This window comes from Microtus pennsylvanicus (genome assembly GCF_037038515.1).
Source record: "Microtus pennsylvanicus isolate mMicPen1 chromosome Y unlocalized genomic scaffold, mMicPen1.hap1 SUPER_Y_unloc_2, whole genome shotgun sequence".
In the NCBI taxonomy this organism is placed as follows: Eukaryota; Metazoa; Chordata; class Mammalia; order Rodentia; family Cricetidae; genus Microtus; species Microtus pennsylvanicus.
In genome coordinates, this window is record NW_027460880.1 from 1,418,923 (window position 1) to 1,425,814 (window position 6,892).

Here is a 6,892-nt window from a genome sequence, read left to right on the forward strand (position 1 = left end):
GAAAGATTTAGCATGTCTGACCTGGTGGCTAGCTGTATCGCCATCTGCCTCAGAGTGCAGAGCTACCATTTCTGCCCATGGGAGAGGTGCATGGCATCTCTAAGCTCAATTCCTATGCCTCCCAGCATTCTCTTATGTTTATTCGACCCACCTATGTTCTAACCTTTCAGGCCAAACAGTTTCTTTATTTAATTAACCAATGACCTATACTCCATCATTACTCCTATTTCTGTTTAAACACGAACGGAATCTTTAACTTTAACATAGCAAAATTACATATAACAAAACAGTTATCAAGCAAGAATTACAGTTACAGTATTTATATCTATTTTATCTTTTATCATAACAATGGAAAACTATAACTATGTATCTATTCTTCAACTCCATCAGAGACTCCAGAATAATACAGTATTACCTAAGCAAACAAAAAGTAAGCCATTTTCAAACTCTAGAAATGACAGAGACATCTCGCTGCCTGGACAGTCACCCAAAGGTCCTCTGTACCGTTGGTGTTTCCATCCTCAGCCTACAGGCCCATAGTTTCCAGCAGACATTTCCATGAAGCAGGAAATTTCAAAGGCAGTCACTATCTGCTTGTCTTGAAGAATGTTTTGCTGACCCTTTCCTGAATCAGGAACACGAAAAGATCATCTCACCTTTAGGCAAGTTCAGTAGTCCTCTCTCTGAGTGTTTTCTGTGTACAGTTTATGCAACAATCCAGGCAAGAGCAGTTTCTTCCCCAAATGGCTATCAAACTCCATAAGGATCCTCTGTGATGCCCATCTTCTTCCTGAAGTAGATATGTGCTGCCAAGAGTAGAGTGTCTCACTGTCATGAAAAACCCTAAGGTACTAAAACATTAAATACCCTATTTTGTAGTCTAGAGAGATATGAATAATGCCTATCTGACTGAAATATATATATCTATGTAGGAAGAAACTCTAACTAACATGACTACAAACTTGACTATTATTAATGATTATCCATTAATAACCTATATACATTATATTTTTAAATGAACTACACAATCACAATACCTTAATTAAGATCAAAAATGCATATACATATAACAAAATTGACCTAAAATCTCTATCAGAAAAGCAAAATCTATACTAATGCAAATATTCATATCTATATCACATCCCACTTAAATGTAAAAGAACGTTTATAAGCTATATTTGGGAACGTGGGTGCAGTTTTTTCTCTCCAAAATGCTTCCTGCTGAATGGTGGCATCATTATTGATTTATCTCAGTTGGCAGTTGAGCGAAGCAATTTTTTAAAGGTGTTCACAGCAACCTTTAAGTAGGGCCTGGTCCATCCTACCATATTAGGATAGAGGCATCCACAGACTATCACCCTCTGTGAAAACAAAATAGAAACTCCTTTCCAAAGCATCATGTCCTTAGATCCAAATTTCAAAGTCAAGGCATTTTCAAAATATCTATGTTGGATTATTTCAGCAGCTTTTATAAAGAAACATCTTTTAGCAGCTATTGCTACTGCCTCAAAATTCAAATGATTCAAAAGAGCATAATAGCATACAATATCAAAATTCGCTGTGATTTTTCCATCTTTGTGCGCTTCAATTTAACCTCTATTTTGTTTATTTTTCCTTTTTATTTTTTGCCTTTTGAGACAGGTTCTCTGTATCTTTGACCTGGAATAACTCTGTATACCTGTCTGTCCTTGAAGTCTCAGAGATCTGCCTCTCTCTGCCTTTCAGGCATTGGGATTAAAGGTGTATGCTACTACACATTGAACTCACAAAGATCTGTTTGTCTCTGCCTTCAAGGCACTGGGATTAAAGTCGTGTGCTACCTCACCCTGAAGGTACAGAGGTCAATCTCCCTCTGCCTCCCATGTGTTGGGTTTACAGGTGTGTACTACCACACCCAACAACCCTCTTCCTTTTTTTAACTTTAAGAACTTCAAATTTTAGCCTGCACATATTTTTAACACACTGTAAATCAGTTAAAAATTTCCTTTGTCTTTGAATCTCTCTTTACTCTATTTCTCTGTCTGTTTTTCTGACCACATGAGTCTTTCATTTACCAAGCAATCTCAGTAGGACTAAAGCCGTGGCTTTGCTGGCCAGATGTAGCCCATTCCTTAGCTTTCTGCCATTCCAACCTTGTGGCTGAGGTTCCGAACAGAGCCGCATTCAGTGCCACAAGTCTACAGTGTTTCAAGGTCCTTGATATCAAAGAGGCTGCAACAGACAACACTCAAGCCCTCTTTCTGTAGCTGGCCCTCCTTCATCTAACAGTCAGAGTTTGCCCAGGCAGGATGGCCCAGAAAGCCGGCATTTTAAAACAACACAGTTTTTTTTCCTGCTACTGCTGAAAACATACAAGCATTCAGTTGGCTTTTATCAACACCATTCAAATGTTTTGTGGCAGGACCTCTTAAGGGCTGCAGGGTTTTGCAGCTGAAGCTGAGTCAGCAAGCCTCTTTTAGATGAGAGCCCTTGCTTTCTTCTAGCAAGCAGAGCAGACCGAGAAATCGCTGCTACCAAGAAAACATGCTTTTCTCTCACAAGCTTTCTCAGGCTTTCAGTGGATTCAGTTGTCCACAAGGCTGCAAGCCATTCTGTAGTTATTTGAGCAGCGAGGCTGTGTCCCCAGCACCACGGCCGCATGAAGGTTATGCCTGAAATAAATACACAAAAACTGTATTCTATTAAACACTTCTGGCCCATTAGATTCAGCATTTTAACCCAATTCTAATAATCAGTGTAGTATTATGAGGTGCGCTTACCAGGAAAAATTCAGCATGTCTGACATGGTGGCTGGCTGCATCGACATCTGCCTCAGAGAGCAGAGCTATGGCATCTGCCGGGGAGAGGGGAGCATGGCTTCTCTGAGCTCACTACCTCTTCCTCCCGGCATTCTATTTTGTTTACTCCACCTACCTATGTTCTAACCTATCAGCTGAAGCGGATTCTTTCTTTAATTAATCAGTAAACTTCTTCTGTCACTTTATCCTTTCAACAGCTTGCCCATATAAATCTCCCATGTGTCTTCTGTTGTATAATCTTTCATTTGTAAAGAACTTGCACTCTCAGGGGAGGATTTTTCTGACATCTCTGTGGATGGAGATCATATGAGGAAGATCAGATGAGCAACCATGACAACTCTAATGCTGTAGAGTTAGGTGGACCAGAGATTGATGGCTGACATTCCTGTGCTATGCATCAGATGCCCCTGAACTCTGGCCCTGTTGACAGACAGGCAGACATCAAGTTGGTCACACATACTTAACTCATTCGGGTTCACAGATACTGTAAATGGAGTTTTAATTCTTCTCCTAAACTAATAAAAAAACCAAGATTAGGAGAAGAGAAGAGCCTGAAGTAAGGCCTCAAAATGGGTCATTTTGCAAAGGAAAGGTTACCTGCCTCCATGTATGCTGTCTCCCTTTCTTAGTCAAATCCATCCTTCCAGTGTCTAGCTAACAGCTAACCATAGGAATGAACCCAACTGCCTTTGATTTCTGAAATAAGTGCTGTCCCCTTAAGGTCTCATAACAGCACAGGAAGGTTTGTAAGACTGTCCCAGCAACAATTTAAAGCAATTCTAGGACACCAAAGATGCAGCAAATTTGGTTAATTGGTAATATAGATCGTTCCGATGGGAAAAAATAATTTAGAATTAAAAAAAAACAGATTGGTGTACTCACGATGAATTTATGTGATATGGCACACACAGGCTTCTGGTTCTGAATACTTCATGCTCGGTGTGTTTTGGAGATTGTTGTGACCCTGAACCTAGCTGGAGGCTTTGGGGCCTTGAAAGGACAAGACTTAATATTTCAGGACATCCTTGTACTTGGTGCCCACTGTTTACTGATTTCCTTACAGAGAATGAGCAGCCATCTACTCCTGCTGCCATGCCTTCCCCACATGAACAGAGAGAAGACCCTATACACACAGGTCGCTTGTATCACATGCGAAGGCATAAGTCACAACAAACTCCCACAGCAGTTTAGAATTGTGATTAATAGAATGATTAGTTCTTGAAAGGGGAAAAACTTAGAGATCACAATCCCTTACAAAAGCCCTCTGCAGGATCAGAAAAGGAGCCTAGTAGCCGGAAGGGAAGCTCAAGCAAGAGATTAAGCTGAAGGTAGAAGTTGTTTTGTAAAAGAGAGAGAGACCACAACTCAATGGGCTGGTATCTCAGTGGCTATTCAGGAAACATCACAGAGAAAGGATCTGCTTCATGCATGAGAGTCACCGATGATTTCCCTTTAAAAAAAAAAAAAACCAGCAAAACTCCCAAAAACATTATCAGCATTCAACAACATGTCTATGATTTCTTTGCCTTGCCTTTGATTGTGCAGTAAATGATGCTGTAGTTAATCTGTGCAATTAATGCAAATTTCCTTGTAACTGACTAGACAGAATTGACAGGTTATCTTAAACACAGCAGGGAGTCACTCTACGATGGAACTGGTTCATCATCACCTGTGTGACAGTGACATAATTGAGATCTTTCCTTTGTCTATAAATCTCATTATGTTCAACATGATATGTTGTCATACAGATTTCTTAGGGTTTTGTCCCACTGGTGGTTTCCTTGGTATGCTTACATAATTTTTGCCAGATCCAATCAGTTTTGCCATGCACTCTCAGCTCCACGTCATTGTGTTCCCCTTATGTTCCAGTCCAGGCATTTTAGACCTCTTGTAACTGTTGTAAGAGTATCTCATGTTCCACCTAAATGATTTAGGGTTTTATTTAGGCTGGGTTTTATCTTCCATCACTGAGTTCATTGACTTTCCTTAGGCGTAATTCCTGGGACACTGAGCCTAACTCCTGGGGGATTCCTCCAGTTATTTCTCCTTTCTTAGATAGTTTACACTCTCACTATTACTGTGAGAGTGTTTCTGTAGCAAATATTCTTCTCAAGATGAGAAGAAACTTCAATGGTACAATCCATTTGTTATTGTGATTTAAATACACACACACAAACACACACAAGTTAATGCACATACACTGATGATATCTCAATTTATGGGGACATTCTGGGGATTTCAAGATCGATATCTCTCGAGTGGTTCTCAGAAGGACACAGGGTGACCCTCTATAGGTCCTTAAGCAGGGAGGAGAAGTTGACCGCACTGTGACATGTCCCTAGGAACTATGTGTGCCTTGTCCCATAGTCAGACTGATGACTGACTATCTTGAAAACCACCATGGAACTTTTGTTTGGCAAATGATGGAGATCAAGTCAGGGTCAAAATCAGAAACCTAGATGGAGCTTCCAAGCTCCAGTGGAAGAGCAGATGGATGGAGAAAAAGAGCAAGGATGTCAGGAATATAAGGGCTTGGTCCACACTATGAGACACTGTGCCTGAACTAAGGGGATTTCAACTAATCCAGTGACCTGGGAATGAAAGAACATGGGATCAAACTGGAGGCTCTGAATGTGGCTGACAATTGGGGCAGACGGAGAAGCCAAAGATAATGGCACTTGCAATTGTCTGCATATCATACACTGGCTTTTTGTGATCATATTTTTTGTGGATGCATACCTTGCTAAATCTGGATGGATGAAGGGTGGGCTTGGACTTCCCACAGCTCAAAGTACCCTGCCCTCTATTTGGACTGGTGTTTGAGTGGAGAGGTTTATTTGCGGAGCAAGAAGAATGTGGGAGGAGGAAGAGAAGTGGAAAGTTTGATAATTATTATTATGAAGTAATGGAAAAATCAATAGAAAATAACCAATGAGGACATTGGAGCTAGGAAAAAAAAACATTCATGTGAGTTGTTGACTCAGACCAAAAATTATTTTACAGAAAAAAAAAACACATAAAAAGTTGAGTTACTTGGAAAATATGACTCAAGTAATTGGGAAGAAGATTGGGGTTTTTATTTTGTGTCTTCATGGGGCTGTATGGGCAGCATTTTAGGACCTGTATGCTGGATATTTCTGGGGGTTAGTAGGGAAGAAACCTGGCTAGGAGTAGTTTTATGACATAAGTAGAGCCTTGATGATGTCACAAAGCTTTGGTTGGGGTGGCAACTCGGTTCCAAATGAAGCACTAGTCTTCTGTGAAGGTGGGCTTACTATCTTCACGGTGGCTGAGGAGGTCAGTTCAGCTCTTGGGCTCCACAACTGTTCAATCGAATTTCCAGAAGTTGGAATCTAGAGAGCCAAGATATTTTCTTTTGATAAATATGTTTAGGAAGCAACTAGGACCTCTGTAGTCAAAGAAAGGTTTCTTTCAAATCTGCTCTGGGTCCAAAATTTATGTCGTTAACAGCTCCTATATTTGATAGCTGGGGGACGGTTAATGTCGGGTATTTTCCCCACTCTATCTTTGCTAAAAATGTCCAATTCCTCAGTCCACTTAAATGGCAAAGATCCTCTTTGTCCATATGTGTTTTTAAAGATAATTATTTCTAATAGGTGCTGTTGCACAGATTAATGTTTCTTTCTTTTGGCAATTTGACTCACAGTACTCACTTCTCTAATGAAGATACAGAATATCTTTATGTAATCAACCAGGATCTGGATCAGGAGACACAATAGAGAGAGCCAGTGGACTGGAGTGCCATGACCTTGGGCAGGTGGTTATAGATCAGCCAACTAACCAGTAGCTTGTGTGGTAAGGAGAGGAGTGGCTGTTCTTTGAATTCTTTGCCATCTGTTCAGATATTTCTTTCTCACTTTAGGTATAGGCATAGCTTCCTCTCTCATTGATATAGTAAGTCAGGAGGTAGGTTTCTCAGTAGAGGTCAATTGCATTTTGCAGCAGGAATATGTCTCTGATACACATATACTGAGCTGTAGACAAGAGTTTGATAATTTTCCTATTAATTTCTTAAGAACATATTACATTTAGGTATCCAAATCTATTCAGCCCTGCCATTTTCACCTGCTCCA